The sequence below is a fragment of the Hyaena hyaena genome, unplaced genomic scaffold (assembly GCF_003009895.1).
Source record: "Hyaena hyaena isolate Hyena2069 unplaced genomic scaffold, ASM300989v1 scaffold_113, whole genome shotgun sequence".
In the NCBI taxonomy this organism is placed as follows: Eukaryota; Metazoa; Chordata; class Mammalia; order Carnivora; family Hyaenidae; genus Hyaena; species Hyaena hyaena.
Window position 1 is genome coordinate 2768513 of NW_024080745.1, and position 24069 is coordinate 2792581.

Consider the following 24069-nt stretch of genomic DNA (forward strand, 5'->3'; position numbering starts at 1 on the left):
AAAATGAGTCCTTGGAAAAACTGAGTAAGAAAAATTCTCAAAGTTGAAGAGTTTAGTGAAGTGAAGACAATCTTATATAACTGGCAGAAGTTGGTAGCATAATGAAAATTAATGGGAAGAGTAGTTTTGTAATTAATTCTCTTAATTCTATAACCTATTAAAAAAAAAAACCACTACACACAAAACACCTAGGATACAAATATTTAATGAAGTTAGAGTCAGAATTCCTAGATAAAACCATCCCTAATTCACCACTGCTGTTATACAGGGTACTATCTGAAGGGGGGATTTTAGAAAATGTTAAATCTAACGTAAATATGGTAAAAACCAAGGTCAGCAAATGCTATTTGTATCCAACTTTTTAGTCCTTGAGGCTATGTCTTAAAGAACACATAGGATTTTCCTTAGAGACAAAGACAAGAAGAGAAGAACCCCAAAGGAATATTCTAGAAAAAAGTCAAAAAATAAAGAGGGCACTGGGGAGATTGTTTCTATATAGATCATGGAGCACATTAAATATTAGCTTATGATGCTGGAATTTACCCTGTAGGTACTGAAGATCCATTGAAGATTTTTGTGTAAGGAAATGATTAAAAGGTATATTAAATACACTTGTTTTCTTCTTTAAAAAAAAGCTTTTGACCTCATTCCTGTCTTGTCTGTTGTGTTCTTTCTTCCCCTTCCTCTTTTACTATTTCTTTACCACATATATATATGGGATATATATATATATATATATACACACACACACACACATATATATACAGTATGTATATATACACATACAGTATAAGTGTATATATATATATACAGTCTTTTACTATTTCTTTACCATATATATGGTATATATATGTATGTATATATATATACACACACATACAGTAAAACCTTGGTTTGAGAGCATAATCCAGAAATATGCTTGTAATCCAAAGCATTTGTATATTAAAGCTAATTTCAAGAGCCATTGGTTCAGTTGTGATCATGTGACATTCGACATCACATACAACTAGTATTGCAAGACATCACTTGTTTATCAAGTTAAAACTTCTTAGAAATGTTTGCTCCTCTTGCAGAACACTCACAGAACAAATTACTCACAATCCAAGGTTTTTCTGTATATTTTTTACCCCAGCTTCTGCTTTCCAACAGCCAGTGGCACTCACATGTCTTTTCTGATAATGTTCAAAATTTTAAAAGGCTGTTAATTCTTATATTATTGCCTTTTAGCATCGTATCTACTTTTAAACAAACAACCATTTATTGAGTACTATATAAAGATAGATACTACAAAGTATTGTTCATTTTCTTTGGTGGAACTAAACTATCATCATAGGTCAATTTATCAAGTTTGGTCTTGGAATGCCCTAGGCCTTTAAGTAATTTTGCCCAGCTGATAGGTTAGCCCTGGCCCACAAATTCCAGGCCTCAGGAGGCCACAGACCTATAGGGAAACCTCATCAAAAAATCACATGTATTACAAGATAATGGGAGCTGGTCAATTCCCTCTGTAGTAAGGATTTCAGAGCATTCCCTTGCTTCCACATGCTGAGAATTGGGATGAACCTCCCAGGGTCTGAAAAATGCCAGCCTAGCAAATTTTTCTGCACACAGAAAAATTCAAGGAGCTGTCATTTTGAGAATTACCAAAAATAGCTGTAAATCATTACCTAGACCATCTGAAACAAGAAGTCCTTCCTCAGCAATACAACTGTTACTGTTCAAGCTTGAAAGATCACCCACTATTTGATGCTTGTGAAAAATGTGCAAGTAAAACTAGGCCTTTATAGAAAAAAAACAACAACAGAAAAAGGAATCTTTAGTAACAAGTTAAACAGCTCTTGTTTGGTATACAAACATGAATTAGATAAAGGGCAGAAAATGAGATTATGTACTTAAGATTTAGTTGAAGAAGAGTGGTATCTGGCTGTCTAATTGGAAAAGGAGAAATTGACTTTAATAACAAATTTATAACTCCTAATTACCTAAGAAGTATTCCTGAGCATTTTGGATATTCTATGCATTTCATAACCCCCTCCCTTATACTAACTACTTTATTCTATTAATGTCAAATTTTTTCCTACTGGGACATGTGGGTGGTTTAGTCAGTTAAGCATCCAACTCTTTATTTCAGCTCAGGTCATGATACCATGGATTGAGCCCTACAGTTAGCACAGAGCCTGCTTGGGAATCTCTCTCCCCTTCTCTCTCTGCCCCTTGCCTATGCTCTCTCTCTCTCAAAATAAATAAATAAACATTAAAAAAATTTTCTACTTGTATCTAGGATTACTTATAGTCACTAATATTAATCTATTTGCAAGTCATTTTTAGCATACTTATAGGGAAGGACTCATGCAAGCTTTGAACCAGTAATTTCAGCAATTTTTGAAACAGAATGATCGTTAGTAGCTATGCACTTTAGTGACAAATATATAATAGAGCCAAAAAGATAGGAGAGAAAATACACTTTTCTTCATATTTGGGCTAAAAACACAGGAATCTACGTGGCGGTAAAATGAGGAAATTATTATCTTTCAAATCCATCCCTATAAGACAGATGGGCCTTGCTTAGAAAAGCTAGTTTTTCATTGTTGTTGCTTTTGGGGCAGAGAGCCTTCTGGTAGTCTGAAGCCATGGAGTTGACGGAATTGGCCATGGCAAGAGGTTGTGAGAATTGGATGACTGGCAGTGTCAGGTAATCACTGGACAGTCACTTATTAAGATGTTATAAAATATTTAAACATTAGATGAGAGATTGCCTTAGACAACTTTTAGGGTCCTACCAGACTTAGGGTTCTATGATTTTAAGGCCTGTTTCTCAATGTTCAGAATAATGATTCCTAACTATCCATAATCTTTTCTTAACTACCAAAGAAGACTCATGTGGGCTGGGTCTTGTTGTTATCTCACCAATGCAGAACATTTCCAGATCATCTGAAAATCAAACAAAGGAGAGCTTGGAGAGTATGTCTTCTTTCTTGCAGGGACTTTTTGTGATACAAATGAAAACGTAAATAAATGTTAATAATCTCTGAAGACAGACTTTCGTTTGTTGATACTAACTATACCTAAACTAACATATATTCTATTATTTTTTATTTTTCTCCTCCCTTGCTTCATTTTCCCCATTGCTCATGACTAAAGAAATCATGGACTAAATATCATCCTAGCTCTTGCCTTTTAAATAAAGGTATATTTCATCATCTAGTGATGCTTACTACAGACATTCACCATAATGGAAATTACCAAAGCAAAAAATCAATCTGGTTAATGCTTTAGAGGACTCATATTAATTGAATTCCTTTAGGAATGCCTGATAAAATTTGCTTCCCAACTGCTTTCCAAGAAAGAAAGGAACAGCTGTTGTTCGTGTCCTACTAAAAATTACAATGAAAGTTGGGGGGGAAGGGGAAGACTTTACAGCTAAGTATTCAGAAATTCTTGAATTTCATAAATTAAGTAATTTCCTTGTGGTATTGTGCCATTATTGTTTACATATACATGATTGTATTTTCATCTTTACCATTCAACTTTGAATTCCAATGGAAAAATGAGTCTTCTTTCATACTGTCATTGTAACTTTAAAAAATGTTTGTGAAAAGAGAATGCAAACAGTGCCTATTCTATGAACCAAAGGAAAATGCCCACTTAAAGGCAGCTGCAGCAATTCATGGAACTCCATTTAGCTATGACAAATGATTTAGAAGTAGAATAATGCAATGCAGCAATTTAAGACAAAATGTGAAGGCAAAAACTGATTAATTTCTAAAGAGATAGTAAGTCCCTTTTAAAGAAAAGGATTAACTTAGAAATGAATGAACTTCTTATTCATGAAAAGAGATAAATTCTAATAATGGGCTAGCCTGTTAGAACCTGCTCCTCTAATAGAGGACAAAAACATGGGCAACAATACTACAGCACAAACCTTTGAATAGAGAGCATTGTGAGGAAAACATGTCTTTTCATTAACACAAAATATTCCTTTTCTCCGTTAAAGGTTTGCATGTTTTAATTTAACAGAAGATGTGGGAGTTCTATGGTGAATATGAAGCATAATAATTGGGTTTGGTGGAAAAGGCGGCTTGAAACATACTGTCAGAATGGGGCAAAATTGGTTGAAGGCTGATTCCCAACCCTTGCCCAATAATAACATATAGCAAGAATGCAACCAATTGAAAAGTTTTACAATCTATTCATTGGTCTGAACATGGACACTGGAGAAAACAGCTCTTTTGAGAAAGTATGGGCAATAAAATAAAGATAGGTATAGAGCAGAAAATAATATGATTAAAGAATGAAAATTGGTCAATACTTTGAGACTTTTCTCAGCCACTTGTCTGAAATTATTAGCTCTTAAATGGGGTTGTAGATCCAGGAGCTCCCTATAACAATGTACTTATGCTCAGAAGGGGCAAATCCTTAATTATTAACAAAAAACATATCAGCTGACATTATAACCATCTGTTCTCAATCCCAGAACTGGACGCAGAGTTGCCTAGATAGAGGATGAAGTGGCTTCCTGATGGAGGGAAAGGGAATGTCTTAAGGGAAGGAGCTAAAGACAAACTATGCCTACATTCACTATCTTGCCAAGAACCTGGTTGGCTGGCTGATAGAGCTGAACAAAAGCATGAATGGAGCCAATACAAATTTCATAAGAAAATTGCATTTAGTACACTGCATGGTAATAATATGTTTATCTGCCTCTCTCCTCTAGACTGTAAGCCCTTGCAGGAAAAGAACCAGTGAGTTAAATTTCTTTGAATCTCCAGTAACTGCATAGAATAGGTTTTCAATGTATATGTGTTAATTCTTTTCATTCAGTAAATATATTTTAAGGGAGCACTGAGAGCCTGGAGCCTGCTTCAGATTCTGTTGTCTCCCTCTCTCTCTGCCCCTTCCCCACTCAGTCTCTCTTTCTCTCTCTATCTCTCTTTCAAAAAATAATAAAACACTAAAAAAACATTTAAAGTGGGAATGGGGTGCTTTCAGTTGTTTGTCACAAAACAGGATTTTGGGTACAGTAGGATTGAAAGACATTCAAGTTTGTCTAGACTGCTTCCTATAAGGTGTATACTAGTTCACATCTGGGCAAGACATGTTGGTAAATATGTTCTTATCTGTAGTAGTCATCTATAGTTGCTCTGGGAGATCTATAAGCTTAAGGAACATGGGTCAGTCATGGAGGGAAATAATAATAATAATAATATGAGGATAAATAATAACAAAATAATAACAATAATAGTAGTAGAGGCTAATATTGAGCAGTACTATATACTGGGCACTGTTCTGGTTCATTGTATAAGCATTAACTCATTGGATGTACACAAGAACCCTATAAGGTAAGTACAATTATCATTGCCATTTCACAAAGAAGGAAACTGAAGTTTGAAGAGTTTAGATACTTTGCCTAAGGTCACAAAAGCCAGGAAGGGGTGGAGCTACTGTATTTGAATTCTGGTAGTCTGACATGAGTCTTGATCTTAATCCCTAACCTATGCTGGGATAAAACCCTGGGGAATAGGATTTTGAGAGATCCACTTTGACCAAGTTCCTTGAGCGTGTTACCTAAATAAAATAGGTGTGTTCCAAACCAACTTGTCCTTGAGGAGTTCTTCAGCACAAAGGCTGGTTTGGACTCCAAGTGAACCATTTTATGAGTGTCCTGGCCTTGATTGGATTACTAGTCCTATTCCTCTGGTAGAAGCCTTGAAGTTTTGGAGATAGGAGAATAGAGGAAAATTGGCCTCCCCACTTCCCACACCTGACTTGAATAAGTTTAGAGCACATAGAGATGGAGGATACTTTTACAGTCTGTCAGTTCAATGTAAAACCTATCTGAGCACTGAAAATTCTGATGCCTCCTAGGGGCATCTGTGGGCCACTGCAAATTTTACTTATCAGAAACTCCAGTGAATACATTTACAAATGGAGATAACAGGAATGTAATGAACCCTAATTAAACATTTGCTCTTTGTGGATAGCACCTCTTTTATGTTATTTATTCTCCCTATTAGATGTGATCTGGTAGGGATAGTAATATCACATAGTGTGATGGTTTTTTTAGTCAGTATTAATAAAGGTCATGGAGAATGGTTAAGGAGAATATAATGCATAACCTAATGATTCAGATACATCTTTAGATTCAGATTGCTGATTATTTCCATTTCTTCATGTACAAAATTCCATATGCCCTAAACCTGTGATTTGTATATCTAAATGGCAGTTTATTTGTGCTATTGTGCATGCTCTTTACCACAAAAAATCAGGAATTGAAGGAGTATTCAGAAACATACATATAAGACACACAGAATTTACATGTGCTAGCAACTTTGTGTACTCCAAATTGTGAGCATTTATTCCAAGATTATTCAAAGATATAGTTCAGCAGATCTTTTTTTAAATAGTATTACAGCTAGAACTAAGAACTAAAGATCAGGTTTCATGGGTTATCTTTCAACATACATCATGGCCCCTTTTTAATGTTTATTTATTATTGAGACAGAGAAACACAGCATGAGTGGGGAAGGGGCAGAGAGAGATGGAGACAGAATCTGAAGCAGGCTCCAGGCTCTGAGCTGTTAGTACAGACCCTGACACGGGCCTTGAACTCACTAACCATGAGATCATGACCTGAGCTGAAGTCGATGCTCAACCGACTGACAAAAGAAAGCAAAAAAACCCCTCTCCAAACCTACCTATCTGCATTAAAGAAGGTAGAAACTGCTTCAAGGCAGAGAAAAGCATAATTTGGGCCTTTCAAATAAATTGCAAAACACTTTTGGATTTAAAAATACTGCTAATGAAATAACCTCATTTAAAAAGCCAAGTGAAAGAAGGCTTTAAAATATCCCCATTGTTTTAAAATGTACTATTGACTCAACAGCGTTCTTTTTGTAAGTGAGCACTTTAGTTTAAATTTGGGTCCTTGAGTAATTTTAGGTAGGATTCTCGCTCACCTTTCAGATTAATGCTTTTCTAGAACAAAGAAAAATCTCTCTCTCTCTTTTTTTTTTTTTTTTTTTTTTTTTTTTTTTTTGTATTTTATTNAGTAATTTTAGGTAGGATTCTCGCTCACCTTTCAGATTAATGCTTTTCTAGAACAAAGAAAAATCTCTCGCTCACCTTTCAGATTAATGCTTTTCTAGAACAAAGAAAAATCTCTCTCTCTCTTTTTTTTTTTTTTTTTTTTTTTGCAAGTACAGGGATAGGGACTACTTTTATTTATTACCAGGGGCTTAAGCGCTCTTCAGGACAGAGGCTAGTTTGGATTCAAAGTGAGCCTTAGGTGTCCTGGCCTTAAGTGGATTATTAGTCTTACTCCTTTGGGAGAAGCCTCCCATCTTTAAAGGTACCATCTTTTGAGAAAGATGCTTTGCATCTATTTGTAAGTATATTCAATATTCTTTATTTGCCTGTGTATGTATGGTTTTTTCAATTCTTCTTTGAACAAGTTGTAATGTCTTCATTAATTAATGCATTAAATAAAATTGTTGACCTATGTTTATTTTATATCTGTATGAGAGTCATGGCTTCCCTCTTAACAACTTTACCCTTTAACATTGCCATTTCTTACACGTACATGTTCATCTATCCTAAAGTTCTTTTATCAAGATTGCTTGAGCATGTACTTCTAAAAGTGGAATTTCAACTTGTTTTATATAGCTAAGGGGCTTTTGAATGTCTTATATTTTCAAAAGATTAATTCTACTAGCTTCCTCTTTTCACTATCATCAGGTACTTTATCTTTCCTCTGGGGACTGTAATAAATAGTTTTGCCATAAAAATACAAATAGCATTGAAATAAGTATTGTGATGCCCAGGAGGCTTATGAAGATTACATTAGATAAGATCATTCTATTATCTACCTATGCAATTTCCCCCCCACCGTTCTTCATTGCATAGAACTGTTTTTTATTTGTTTTTTGTTTCCAATGGATTTTAAGAAATACTTCTGACTACTGGGCTTTTAAAAATGATGTCTAACAGACAGGTTTATTAGTATAAATCATATAAGTGACCAGAGCTAGATTATATGCATAATTGTTTGAGATTTTCATGTGTACAATGACAATAAAGTCAGGCACTAGGATTTTAAGATGTTTATTTCAGTGTATCTAAGGCTTTCTTGCCTTATAATATCAAATTAGCTTCTCTTCTCTTTAACAGCCACAATTTGTTCAGCTGTAAGATATAGAACAAGAGAAGATTGGCAAATATTATTAGATTCTTGCTATAGTTCTTGCCCTTAGGCAGTTTGAGTTTTCTATAAAACTGTATGAGAAACTATATCAGTATATAGCTAAGTAATCTGAAGTTTCTTTCAAGCCAAATTGCTATCTGGTCACTGTGTTGAGTTTTCTAGGATGGTTGTTACATAGCCATTTGAGCCACTTCATGTCTGTTCTTCATTTGATCTCGTTAAGTCTTGTTTTCATAACTTCACTTTGCACTTGTCTTTATACACTGAAACTTTTCCAAGGTCACAATGCCAATCAGTGATAAGACTGGAACACAACTCACAAGAGAGTCCTAAAATATTAGAGGCTCCATCTTAGAACAGTGAGGTAATCAGGATGATTTTTTTCCTTCCCACCAACACCTAAAATGTCTCATGATAAAATCTCTTTGAGGGGAAAAGGGATATCACTTTCAATTTCTTAGTACTTACTTGATTTTAATATTTTTGGGGAAAAAAAGCAAGGGTGAAACTAACAATATATAACTTCTAATATGCTGTTAAAACTATTAACACAATAACAATGAGATAAGAACCTGGGAAATTAAGTGAAGGGAAAAACTAGTAGAACTCATTTTGTAAGCAACTTACCTGTCAAGCAGCATTTGACATGAGAATGAAAGAAGGATTTGTGAGGATTTATTCAATGTCTTTTCAGATTTAGATGGTTTTTATAATTAGCTGGGGGCCAGGTAAATTCTATTAGAAATGCTGTGGGGGATTAATAATACTTTTCACCCCACTGACATTCACTTGCTCAATGTGTTCACATAGCTTCTGGTTATTTTAAAGGAAAATTCCTTGTCACAGACTATTTTGCATTTTCTTACAGAGTTTTTTTTTTTTTAATTTAATTCCCTCTAGTTCACATTTCCCACTGTTTTCCTTCTTTCTTGACAGCTCTGTTTGACTGTCACTCAGTATTCTATACAGTACAGAGGGTGTTACAAAAGTTGACTTGTTTAAGATAAATGAGCCCCTCATTGTAGTACAAGAAGCCAGTTGCTAGGGCATGTTTTCTTCCATAGTCTTTTGTTGTTGAATTAATTAATTCATTCAGATGCTTCTTTTCATATTGGAAAAGTGCTTGTTTCTAGGTGAATCTTATAAAATGTAGTTTCATTACTGAATATGCTCATGTGAAAAATATGCTTGTTTGGCAACTCTATCAAAATGCTGTCATGTGGTCATCTGTATATGGCCAGAAACAATAGCCACAGCATTTGGAAGAATTAGTTTTCTTCAATACCCACCCATTCAAAGCTATTGCTTTTAAAAACAGTCAGCTTAATGACCAGGACTTTAAAAGAAATATATTCATTCTGCAAAATTCTTATATAACCAGCCATGGATTTTTGTTTGTTTGTTTAGTTATTAATTTTTCTTATTATGATTATATTCATGTAACATAAAATTTATCCTTTCAGCCATTTTTAAAGTATACAAATCAGTGGTCATTAGTATATCAAAATGTGTACTAAATACCATAATCTAATTCCAGAGCATTTTCATCACACTGCAAATAAACCTCATGCCCATTAAACAGCCACTCCCCATTTTTCCCTGACTCCTGGTAACTACTACTGTCCTTATGGATATGCCTATTCTGGGCATTTCCTACAAAAGACATAATGCAAAAGACCATATGTGGTCTTTTGTGTCTTGCTTCTTTCACTTACCATGTTTTCAAGGTTCATTCATGTTGCATCAGTGGTTCATTCCTTTTTATAGTTGAATAATATTCCTTTTTAAAAAATATATGTAGCTTTCTTTGTGTATCTATTATGTTTCAAGTTTTTATTTAAATTCCAGTTTGTTAACATATAGCAAAATATTAGTTTCAAGAATAGAATTTAGTGATTCATCACGTATATATAACACCCAATACTCATCACAACAAATGCCCTCCTTAATGCCCATCACCCATTTAGACCATCCCTCTACCCACCTCCCCTCCAGCAACCCTGTTTGTTCTCTATAGTTAATGGTCTCTCTTATGGTTTGCCTCTCTCTCTCTCTCTTTTTTCTTTTCCCTATGTTCATCTGTTTTTTTTCCTTAAATTCCACATGTGAGTGAAATCATACAGTATTTGTCTTTCTCTGACTGACTTATTTAACTTAGCATAATACACTCTAGCTACATCCACATGATTGCAAATGGTAAGATTTCATTCTTTTTTGTGGCTGAATAATATTCCATTATATATATATATGTTCATTCAGTGAACATTTGAGCTCCTTCCATAATTTCACTATTTTTGATAAGGTAATATTCCATTGTATAGATACCACATTTTGTTTACCCATTCATTAATTGAAGGATATTATGGTTGTTTCCACTTTTTGGCTATTATGAATAATGCTGCTATGAATATTCATGTCCACAGTTTTATGTAGATAAGTGTTTTCAATTCACTTGGGTATATACTGAGGAGAAGAATTGCTGGGTCATATGGTAACTCTATGCTAAATTTTTTAAGGAACTGCCAGACTGTCTTCCACAGCAACACCATCACTTTACATTCTCATTAGCAATGTATTAGAGTTCTAATTTTTCTATATCCTAGCCTACATTTATTACTATCTATCTTTTTTATTATAGTCATCCTAATGGGTGTGAAGTGGTATCTCATTGTGGTTTTGATTTGCATTTCCTAGTGACCAAGAATGTTGAGGATCTTTTCATGTGTTAATTGTCCATTTGCATATCTTCTATGGAGAAATGTGTACTCAAACTTCGCTGATTTTGAAGTTGGGTTATTTGTCTTTTTATTTTTGAGTCATAAGAATTATTCATATATTCTAGATATTAGACTCTTATCAGATATATGATTTGCCAATATTTTCTCCCATTATGTGGGTTGTCTTTTCATTTTTTTTTTTTTTAGACATTAAGCATTTATTTGAAATCTTTCTGCTTAAAGTATGGTTGTTTTCTCAGATAGTCATCTTTCCTTTTTTTTTTAATTTGTATTTTAATTCTAATATAGTTAACATATGGTGTTATTTTAGTTTCAGGAGTATGATATAGTGATTCAGTAACTCCATATATCACCTGGTGCTAATCACAAGTGCACGCTTTAATCCCCATCACCTATTTCACCCATTTCCCCCTCTGGTAGCCATCAGTTTGTTCTCTATGGTTAAGAGTCTATTTCTTGATTTGTCTTTCTTTTTTCTTTTGCTTTGCTCATTTGTTTTGTTTCTTAAATTCTACATATGAGTGAAATCCTATGGTATTTACCTTTCTCTAACTGACTTATTTCACTTAGCATAATACATTCTAGCTTCATCCACATTGTTGCAAATGGCAAGATTTCATTCTTTTTTATGGGTGAATATTCCATTGCATATATATGCCACATCTTCTTTATCCATTCTTCCATCAGTGGTCACTTGGGCTGCTTCCGTATCTTGGCTGTTGTAAATAATGCTACTATAAACATAGGGGTGCCTATATCTCTCTGAATTAGTGTTGTTTATATTTTGGGGGGTAAATACCTAGTAGTGCCATTAGTGGATAGTAGGGTAGTTCTATTTTTAACTTTTTGTGGAACCTCCATACTGTTTTTCAGAGTGGCTGCACCAGTTTGCATTCCCACCAACAGGGCCAGAGGGTTCCTTTTCCTCCAGATCCTTGCCAACACCTATTGCTTCTTGTGTTGTTGATTTTATCCATTGTGTGATATCTCATTTTGATTTTGATTTGCATTTCCCTAATGATGAGTGATGTTGAGCCTGGAGCTCACTTGGAGTTCTTTGTCTCCCACTCTCTCTGCCTCTCCCAACTCACACTCTGTCTTTGTCTCCAAAAATAAAGATTTAAAAAGTCTTTTTAAATAAAAAAGAAAAAGTCCCCTACTATTATTGTATTATTATCGATTAGTTCCTTTATATTTGTTAACAGTTATATTATGTAACAGTTATTACATAACTGTTTTATGTATTTGATGTTTCATGTTGGGTGCATAAATACTTACAACCGTTATATCTTCTTGTGGTGTTGTCCCCTTTTTGATTATATAGTGACCTTCTTTGTTACAGTCTTTATTTTAACGTCTATTTTATCTGATAGAAGTATTGCTACTCCGTCTTTCTTTTTTTTTTTTTAATGTTTTATTTATTTTTTAGGAGAGAGAGAGAGAGAGAGACAGCGTGAGCAGGGGAGGGTCAGAGAGAGAGGGAGTCACAGACTGAAACAGGCTCCAGGCTCTGAACTGGCAATCAGCACAGAGCCCGACGTGGGGCTCGAACCCATGATCCGTGAGATCATGACCTAAGCGAAAGTCAGACACTTAACCGACTAAGCCACCCAGGCACCCCTAGTCCATCTTTCTTTTAACATCTATTTGTAAAATAAATGTTTCTCTATTCCCTTTACTTTCAATCTGCAGGTATCTTTAGGTGTAAAATGAGTCTCTTGTAGGCTGTATATATTTTTTTAATCCATTTTGTCACCTTGGCTTTGATTGGAGCATTTAGTCTATTCACATTCAAAGTAATTATTGATAGCTATGTATTTATTGCCATTTTATTTCTTGTTTTGGGGTCATTTCTGAAGATTTTCTGTGATCCTTTCTTGTCTTTATCTTTTTCATGGTTGGCTGGTTTTATTTAGTCATATATTTGGATTTCTTTCCCTTTATTTCTTTCCATATGTATGTAATATCTTTTGCATATAGCAGTCTATATTAAGTTGGTTGTCATTTAATTTTGAATCTATTCTTCCCTCCTCTCCTCCCCATTTTTATGTTATTATATATATGTATATATTATATTTAGATGTTATATTTTACATCCTTTTATTTTGTGAGTTCCTTGACTGATTTTTTTTTTTAAGAAACATTTATTCGTATTCCTTATGTGTTTCCTACCTTTTGGTCTTTCCTTTCCACTCACAGAGTCCCCTTTAATATTTCTTGCTGGATTGGTTTAGTGCTCATAAACTCCTTTAGTTTTTGTTTGTCTAGGAAATTCTTTCTCTCTCCTTCTATTCTGAATGACAGCCCTGCTGGATACATTCTTGGCCGCAAATTTTTTTCCATTCAGCACTTTGACTATATCATGCCAGTCTCTTCTGCCTTGGAAAGTTTCAGCCAAATCCACTGATAGCCTTATGGGGTTTCCCCTGTATGTTACTGTCTTCTTTTGTGTTGTGTTGGTGCTTTAAAGATTTTTCTTTATCACTATGTTCTGCTATTTTAATTACAATACATCTTGGTATGGATCTGCTTTAGTTGATTTTGCTGAGGGTTCCCTGTGCCTCCTGAATCTGGATTTCTGTTTCCTTTCTCAGGGAAGTTTTCAGCTATTATTTCTTCAAGAAATTTTTTTGCCCTCTTTTCTCTCTCTTCTTCTGGGACCCCTATAATACAAATGTTATTACATTTGATGGAGTCACTGAGTTCTGTAAGCATATTCTCATTTTGCATAATTCTTTTTGCTCTCTCTCATTCAGCTTGATTACTTTCCATTACTTTGTTTTCTAGGTCATTAATTAGTTTCTCTGCTTCTTCCAGCCTGCTCTTCCTTCCATCAAGTATTTCTGACTTTGTTTATTGGGCCCTTTATTTATGCTATGTTATTACTTATCCCTGTGTTAATGGTCTCACTGGTGCCTTCCACTCTTTTCTGAAGTTCGGTGAGTATCTTTATGATCATTACTTTAAATTCTGTATAAGGCATGTTACTTATATCTGTTTCACTTAGATCTCTGGCCATGGCCTTGTCCTATTCTTTCATTTGGGACAAATTCCTTTGTTTTCTCATTTTGTCTGAGTCTCTGTGCCTGCTTCTCTGTGTTAGAAAAGTCAGCTATGTCTCCTCCTCTTGACCTTATGAAGAAGAGGTTCTGTAATGCCCTGTCCCCCACGGTCTGGCACTTCAGGGAGTGTCTCCAATGTATGCTGTGTATGCTCTGCTGTTGTGTCCTGACCATTTATTCTTCAGGCCAGTTGTCTGCAGAGACTCTCTTTGCCTATTGTGGGCAGTGTTTGGTCCCTGGAATGTGGTGCATTTTAACTAGGTGTGCTCTAGTCTGCTTGTGAAATGAGACCTGTTGCCACTGCTGCAGGAACCTGCAAAATTCCCAGATCTCGAGACAGTGTGGGCAGGAGTTTGGGCTGGTCTGGGGGAGAGAGCCTGTTGTACTGGTACTGAGGCAAGCGTGATTGGGAAGGGCAGTTCCACCAGAGTATGGTGGGGCAGGGCTGGATGTAAGCAAGTTAGGTAGTGATTATTGGTACTGAACTAGTTCCCACAAATGGCCCTGTGCGTATGCTACAGGGTGGGGTAGAAATGGCACCTGCTAGTTCCTTTGTTACTGGAAGGGTGTCTTTGTGAACACAGCCTCTCTGGGACATGCTTGGAGATGAATAAGTAACCTGTCCACTGTGTGCCTAAAGAGCACTTTAGATTGCGGTTTCCATGCTGTATGTCCAAGGGCTATTTGCTCTGTCTTCTCTCCAAGAGGAGCTCCAATGCCCTAGGGGTCTTCCCTGACCCAAGCCTGCTGACTTCTAAAACTCCAGGCTTTAAGTTGTGTTAGTTCTAAGAACTCATGCAATTCAGTCCCTCTCAGTTTTCAAGCAAATTACTCTAAGGCTTCTTCCCTTTGCACTCTCCTGTCCATTTCTTACCCTTCTCCATGACCATGGCTCCGTCCCCACTGCAGTGGCCATGATCTCTTTCTCTCCTGAACCAAGTCTCCATACTTCCTACCTTCTTCATTGTGGCCTCTTCTCTACCTTTAATTGTGGAGTTTGTTCTGCCAGTCTTTGCATCAACTTCTGGGGTATTTAGGATAATTTGATAGTTACCTAGTTGTATTCGTGGGACTAGGTGAGCCTAGGGTCCTTCTATTTGGCCACCATCTTGCCCTTTCTGTCTTTTCACTTTTAAGTGAATCTCCAAACCCAGTGTGAGGCTTGAACTTACAACCCCAAGATTAAAAGTTGCATGCTCTACCAACTGAACTGGCCAGGCACCCCAATAACATCTTTGGATGCACAAAGTTTTTACTTTTGATGAGGTCCAATTTATTTATGTTTTCTTTTGTTGCTCTGTGATTTTGGTGTCAAATCTAAGAAACCATTTCCTAATCCAAAGTCACAGAGATTTACATCTGTTTCATTCTAAGAGTTTTATAATTTTAGGTCTACATTTGTCTTTGATCCTTTTAAGTTAATTTTTGTATGTGGTGTAAGAAAGGGGTCTAAATTCTTTTGCATGTGGTTATTCTGTTGTCCCTATACAATTTATTGAAAAGAGTCTTCTTTTTCCATTGAATAATCTGGACATCTTTGTTAAAAATCAATTTATCATAGTTATCTAGATTTATTTCTGGAGTCTTTGTCTTATTAATTTATGTGTCTATCTTTATGCCAGTACCATACTGTTTTATTATTATTGTAGCTTTATAGTAAGTTTTGAAATTGGAAAGTGTGAGCCCTCCGACTTAATTGTTCTTCAAAATTGTTTTGTTTCTTCAAGGTTCCTTTCCTTTCCATATGAATTCAGATTGTCCATTTCTGCAAAGAAGGTATTTGGAATTTTGATGGGGTTTTATTGAATCTATATATCAATTTGGGTACTATTTCCATCTTAGCAATATCATACCTTCCAATCCATGAACACAGGATGTTTTTCCTATTATTTAGATCTTTAATTTCTTTCAAGAATGTTTTGGAGTTTTCAGTGTACAGATCTTACACTTACTTGGTTAAATTTATTCCAAAGTATTTTATTCTTTTTTTTTTGATGCTATTTTAAATGGAATTGTTTAATTTTATTTTTGGATTGTTACTTGCTAGTGTATAGAAACACAACTGATTTTTATATATTATCTTATATCCTACAACTTTGCTGAACTTGTTTATGAGCTCTAACAGTTGTTTTGGCTGTTGCTGTTGTATTATTCTTTTTGTTTTGTTTTGTTTTGTGGATTCTTAGGGATTTTCTCTTATAAGATCATGTCATCTATGAACAGACATAGTTTTACTTCTTCCTTCCAATCTGGATGTCTTTTCTTTCTTTCTTTTTATTTTTTCTTCCTAATGGCCCTGGCTAGAACTCTAGTACAATAATAAATGGAAATTGTGAGAAAAGACATCCTTGCCTTATCCTGATTCCTAAAGCATTCAGTCATTACCTTTAAGTATGATATTAACTGGGATTTTCATAGATGGCCTTCATCATGTTGACTAAGTTCTCTTCTATATATATTTTGTTGGAGTTTTTTTCCTTTTTAGTCAAGAAAGAATGTTGGATTTTGTCAACATCCATTGAGATGAGCATGTGGTTTTTATCCACTATTTTAGTATTATGGTGTATTATATTGGTTGATTTTCTGATATTAAACCAATCCTGAATCTTAAAATATATATTCATCTATATTTTTACTGCAAAAAATATTATAGCCAAGAATATGCTACTCTTCTCTTTCCTTACTAGGGAGGTATAACTGCTCCTTCTAATAGTTTTAGTCACAATTAGGTTAACAATGTCTAGACAAAAATATTTTAAGGTTTTATTTTGACTAAAAAACAAAATTAAACTTTCATAGTATAAAGATGTTGGAGGATTTGAAAAGCAATCATTTTGAATATCTAGTCTAATAAATTAAGTCTTAATATTGTACTATTTATTGTGTTGCAGGACAGCTGATATATCAAGGCAGTTTGTCTCTTAATATTTATAAATTTTATTTTTCTCTTCTTCAAGTCATACAATTTATGCAAAATGGCTATAAAAGGTGTTGGAACGTTATTAAAAAAAACTTATAAGATACTTTCATGCTATACAAGCTCTTTGGTCTCTGAGCATTCCATTAAAGCAGGTATTACTGTGTTTGACTGATATAATTAATTCCTAAAGTTTAACATTTTAAACTTTATAATTATCTGTTATTTAATATCTATTATTTAACACAGTGAGCAGGATCTTGCTTTCCTTGTACTGAATGATAACAGTTTAATTTCCTGGAAAAGCCATCTCAATCCCATTGTAATCTGAAGAACCAGAGGAATAGTGGGTGGATTCACAGATCTCTTGTGACTTCAGGTCGTTTAGTAACAAAATAAGCAGGTTTAACTTAGTGTCATATGTTAGTTACTTTGTAAATGGGTTTGTTTTGGTTGCTATATTATTTATAAACCAATGTTTTATGATTGAATAATTAAAGTTGTTTATATTAAGAAAAATGGAAATTAAGATTGGAATGGCATTTTTAAAATTAAAGTTCAATATAGATGATATAGCTGTGAATTTCTATTACAATTTTTTCTTCTGTATAACCAAGAAAATCACATTAAAAATGTCCCCAAAACATTTTATGTCATCTACATTCTGAAAAAATTTTAAGAAAAACAATGGCAATATCAGAAATGATCTCACTATGTGTTTCTCTTTTGCCTGAATTTTAAGAAATGAATAATTGAAAAGATACTGAAGATAATTTAGTTATTCTCTGAGGAAATGTGACTCTGGATCAAAGATACAGTAATCCATCTGACACTCCTAGTGTTTGTATGATTATGTTTATTTACAAAGCTTGTTTGAGAGGATTTCCTTTTCTCTAGATGATATTAAAAGCCTTTATCTTATTGCTTTAATAAGACCACAGTAATCATCACAATGAAAACAATAAGCACCTTAATAAAGATGAAGCTCTACTGAAGAGTTCTGAGATTTTTCCTTAGCATTATGAAGGTAAATGTGACATAAAGAGAATAAATTTTGGAATTAGATACATGGGGTTCCTAATCACTGGTCTCAACAATTTTGGACAAATTCCTTAAAGCAAGACATAACTTCCTACCTATAAAATAAGGTAATGATAACAGCTCCATGTATTTGTTTGAGGATTTAAAAAAAAAATGTGTGTAGAAATGTGACACAATCAAGAACAGTCATTATTGTTAATATTATTGACATTATTAACTGAAATGAATCTCTTAATTTTAAAATGCCATTGATTAATTAATTCATCTAGCAACCCAGGACTCTTTTGAACTTAGACATTGTGAATATTCCAGTATTTGCCATTAAAGAAGCAAGTAGTTTAGCAGATAGGGAAAGTTGGATAGGTAAGAAAATAATTACAATACAGTGAGGTAAGTATTTTAATCAGGAGTAGTATAAGGGAGGAGCATCTGGATGGCTCAGTCAGTTAAGTATACTCAACTTCAGTCCAGGTCATGATCTGATGGTTTATGAGTTCAAGCCCGGTATGGGACTCAGTGCTGACAGCTCAGAGCCTGGAGCCTGCTTCGGATTCTGTGTCTCCCTCTCTCTGCCCCTCCCCCACTCACACTCTGTCTCTCTCTCTCTCAAAAATAAATAAACATTAAAAAAATAAGAGTAGGACAGGGGACTCTGGGAGGCCTGAAGAATGATTTGAGTTTTGTTTTCAAGGCCACTAATGACCTAATTGCTTGATAACATAAGCTATAATTCCTCGTCTTTTATGTTAGTGAAATTGGGTGGCACAGTTTGGTGCACGTGCCTCTTCAGCGCTCCTATGCTTGTGTAATCTTACAGAGTTAAGTGTTCCCCCTCCGCCTTTTTCACACATGAGAATTGAGTTTAGTTGAAAATAAGAATTAAAAGATAAATATATTACAACTACAATATTTAACCTCTTTTCAGAATACTATGCTATGGAAATACTATGATTCCACCTTCTCTTTAATTTTAATACCTACCAGAGCCCTATCTGGGAAACAAAGAAACCTCTGCCCTTCAGGAATTCTGAGAGCTGACTAAGCCAGCCAAATTACATGCCTGGTAGTGGTGCCCTTAGAAATGCAAAAATAAAAGGCAAAGGACATCTGATCAGTGTTTACTCTTACAAACTTGATAATTCTTTGTATTATATATAAACTATTCAATAGTGAAATGAATGTAATCATTTTCCATTTCTAATATGTGAACTCTTGTAAAGCTAAAAATATATTTTAGTTTTTGAAACCATAATTTTCTGTTTTTTTATTTTTATCTAAAGAGCTAAAGAGAAGTGCTAAAAGGTATTAGAATTCCATATGGTTAAAAAAATCTTATTATGAGTTAATAAATACTATAGTCCTTCCATGTCCCCACACATGTACTATTTTATTCCATTAACATATTTACGTTGCTAGGATATAATACAATTGTAGTTTCAATTATAGTATTAAGGTTTTTAATGCCAAAATTAAAAGACCTTGTTTTCCTCACTATTTGAAATGGCTATGAATTTTCTGTCTTGTGGAATGATTATGACACTGTGTTTGTGTGTGTGTGTGTGTGTGTGTGTATTTTAACCTTACGTGTCTGGTGACTAAAAATTCTTATAAGAAGGAATAAGGACTTAAATTACAGCTTATCTTCTACTGAATGTAATTGTTTTAGGACAAATTGAAGTACATTTCCAGCTCTTACAAAATTGGCAAGACGCAAATGAAATACCACAGAGATAGGAGTCCTGGGGTTGTGAACCAGAAGTGAGATATCTATCTGTAACCTCAGCTTTTCTCTTTCCATGTAACTCTTCCCCCACCACCTCCCCATCATTATATTAGCAGTGAAACTGCAAGACTAGGCCTTGCAGACCCAGAGATCTCCCAGCTATCTGCAGGATTGATCCAAAAATGCTACACTGAAAAAGAAATATTCATAAGAAACATTTTCAAAGTGAGATAAGCCTTGAGTATCTGAAGAGTACTTATAGGAAGAAAAATGTCAAATTTAAGTTGTTTCTTCCCAAATTTCTACTAGAGGCGCTAACTTGTTAAACTCATTTTTGTGTCTGAAAAATTCTCCAATTTTGACATAAATATAGATGTTTCGCTTTTTGCAAGGCATGTTCAACAAAAGTTGAATGTACAAATAGTATATTTTGGAGAACCAATTTCACTTTTCTGTTGACTTATATTTTACTTTCAGAAATGTCAGCTCTGACACCAACAATTTAGCTTTCAGTTGTTTTTATCATTTAACCTTTCTATGAAATAGTCAAAGGCCCGCAAATAAATATTTGAGCATTCAGAGAAAATCTTTGAAAGGAACCCATAGGTAGTTCTTTCATGAGTGCAAAAATTGTCTCATAATGCCTCTGGTTCTAAAGTCTTCTAGTTTCCTGATCTTCAAATGAAAAGAATGTACTTAGGCCACTTTTGCCATTAAGAGAAAGTATATCTTACTGTCTTAAGAGAAAATAAAACTAAATTAATTGGGAATATTTACAGTCAAAACACTAACAGTCTCCAACCATGAACATATTTTACTGGCTTGCCCTTCTACTAGAAAACACAAGGTAGTAAATGAAGTATAATCAACATTCTGTACACCTTCTATGGTGTCTGTAGTTACTCATTGCCAAGGGACTAATGACAAAGCTATCACATAGTAACACACAGGAACATTGAAATAAGAAGGTCAAGACCTTGAAATGGATTAAGGATAATCTCACACTAACTGTATCAAATTGGCAGGCTTTATAATAAGTTTGTTAATATTTGGAATACAACACCATTCACTATTGTGGTGATAGGATTACCCTTTCCTCCAGATCCTAATTTGACAAATGAAATGATTTGGATTTGCTGCTGCCTTCATTACTGTTTTCAAGCCCTTGTTCTTGTCTTTAATTCCTTGAGGAGTTAAGAGGTTTCTAATGATTACTTTTGGCTTATTCCACAACACATTTAAAATTTTTTTGAAGATGGAAAATGTGGTTTAAGCCTGTTCTGACAGTATAAAATTTTGATATATGAGATGTGCAAACACAAATATTTAATTAAATGTATTCAGATTCAGATGAGAAAAATTTTTGTAATGAAACTGTATGAGTAATTCTAACACTTGCCTCACACAGCTAGGTAGCTAAATGACATTTTCCTCAAACCCCGCTATATGGTTCTACATATGGTTTTAGTGTTTACTCTTAGATTTAGAATATACCCATTAAAATATTGATACTCTTTTATAATGAGTTTCTGATTACAAAGGAAAAATCCACCTTAACAAGTATAGCGCAAGGCATTTAAACAATTCTTCACAGTCTTCTAAGACTTCTATGGTATCCAATGGATGATATGTTACTAAAAAAATGAAACGTTCCATGTTCCTTATTACCATCCGTCATCCAACAGCCGTAAAATCACCAGCTGCTAGGAAAAAGAGAACTACATCAGTCCTTTCCAGCTGCAAAGAGAAACAGCTTAAGATCTCTTTTTTACATAATGTCTGGGATCCCAGCAGGATGGAGTCAAAGTTTTCCTTGTCACAAAACCCCAACCTTGTAAACATGTCAAACAGCACATAAGCTACAATTTATGTAGCTTTTTGTTGTTGTTGTTATGGGAAGAAGTGTATGTGGGAGAAGTAGTAGAAGTGGCTGGGTTAATACAATATAGTAATAGCCGCGTCAGTAATTGCTACTACATACCAGGCACAGGTTATCATAACTTTAAAACTCACAATAAGTATATAAGGTAGATCTTATTTTCTTGGGAAACTGAGGTTGAAGGAGATTGAGTAATTTAGCAAATGGTATGATGAATCATCTCCAGATCTGACTCCAAAGCTAGGGTCATAATCACTTCACTGTTCTGCCTTCCAGTAAAATGAACAGATGAGGAAAAACTGAACTGGTAAAGAATAAATGGAATGTATTTGGGAATGTATCTGGGAAGAAGGGGAACCATGGAGAAGGTGGTAGTAAAAGACATAGGAGTGTTTCAGGGTAAATGAGGCTGCCAACTTGCACTTTGTGCCTTTCTCTGCTCCCCTCTCCTACATGCAGAAAATGACCCTAAAATCTTAGATAGCTTGAGAAACAGATTAAGTATCATTTCCATGAACTTCCTTAATTGTCTATCATCAGCCATCAAAAATTCTAGCACATAAAATCAAACATCATTAATTAGTTACTCATCCTGACAACAGTATTGGTATAGTCTATAAAGCAGTGGCTCTCAAACTTTAAGAAGCACTGAAATCACCTGGGCCTCATTTCTAGAGTTTCTGACTCAGTAGGTCTCAGGTAGGGCCCGAGAATTGGGTAATTTTAACAAGTTCCCAGGTAACGTTCCCAGTGCTACTGGGTCAGGACCACCAACTCTAAAGAAAAGCTGAGCTAAACAAAGTTATATTTGAACACACATACCTATGACAAGCTGACTAGTAAAAGAATAGTGTTTCTCAAGAGGTTACCTTCCACTGTACAGGCACAGTTTATGAATCCAGTTATTTATAACTGCATATGTAAAATGAATAGTGTTCATACAAATGTAGATGGACAATTGACCTTATGGCCGTGTTATTAATTACACAAAAGACTATGCTTTTAATGTGAAATTTGCCCACCTAAGCAGTTATAGGAATAAGAATACCACATTTAAAAGAGGCAATTGTTCCCAAGTTTAATACCAGCTCTTTATAATCCAGAAAACAGTACATAAAAATAAAATGCATTTAAGCTTAGGGATGGGAAAAATCTGAAACCAGAACTATTCGCATTTCCAATTAAGTGTCTGCTGGACCAATTGCTTATGGCTTAAAAAACAAAAATATTTTTTTTTTTTTAGTGAGTAAAGACAAGGATTTTCATAGAACTGGATTACATTGAACATGCCACTGGCCACTTAGCCTGTTTCTTATCCGTTACCCTGCCCTCACTCTAAGTATGACTTGGTCTTGCATGGTTCTGGCACATGCTGTAGTTATAGTACTGGGGACTACCACTGCTGCTGCTGAAGTCAGTATGAAAATTGGAAAGCAGCATGGCACAAAACAAGTATGATTTTTTTTTAAGTAGGCTTCATGTGAACTCATGACTCTGAGATCAAGACCTGAGCTGAGATCAAGAGTCAGACTTAACCAACTGAGCCACCAGAGCGCCCCCAAACTAGTATTATTTTAAAAGGGAATTGCTTCCAATTTCAAAGTGACCTGAGATTAGTAAGGAAGTGAAGTTTCAATCCCCTAGGGTCTTCTAGGATGGAGACTTCTCATTCCAACATCCTTTTAAAATGAAAAACACTTACTAAATAATCCCCTTTAGTTGATTATCCAGATCCTTTCTATAAGCTACCAGTTTTTTGGGACAGGGAAGGTCGTCCTACAGTAACTTTATTATGACAGAGAACCCAGGCTGCAATAAGTCTACATGATTAGAGCAGATGGTTGTTATCTTTCCAAAGGGTGAAGCCTGAGCCCAGCTGGCAGCACACAAGGTTAAAACCAAGGTCCAGAATATCCTCTTTCCTGGTATTACCCTGCATTACCCAACTCATGATGTGAGATGTGAGGCTGCACAGCCACAGTGAACAGTAGTATGAGGTCCCACTGTGCAGAGGCAAAGCCCAGCAGGAAAAAATTGAATAATCATCAAAAAGGATGCTGAAAAAAAATGCAGTTGCCTACTTTTCCACTATTCTTTGCTGAGAAAGTTGAGGGTATGGGATGAATAGCAAATTATGTCCTTCATTCAATAAATAAATAAATCCTGAGAAAATGGTGTTCATGGCCAATCAGGCAGTAGAACAGGATGAAAATCTAGGCTAGTTAGAGATCTTTGTGCCTCAGGAAAAGAACAGCAGTGATAAGGGAAAAGAGAGGAGGCATTAAAATACCTGGACACATTATAAAAGGAGAAACTTCTTTCTCATTTTTCTTTTTTTAAATTTTTAATGTTTATTTATTTTTGAGAGACAGAGACAGAGCATGAGAGGCAGAAGCAGAAGGAGAGGGAGGGAGACACAGAACTCATAGCAGGCTCCAGGCTCTGCACTGTCAGCACAGAGCCCAATGCGGGACTCAAACCCACGAACTGTGAGATCATGACTTGAGCC

General features: G+C 34.9%; 1 protein-coding gene across 3 annotated transcripts in view; it reads right to left on the bottom strand.

Annotated features, from left to right (window-relative positions):
- The window catches only part of NTN4 (netrin 4), a 122918-nt gene that overhangs the window by 46234 nt on the left and 52615 nt on the right, over nt 1-24069 (bottom strand). The gene's annotated exons all lie outside the window — the stretch shown is intronic.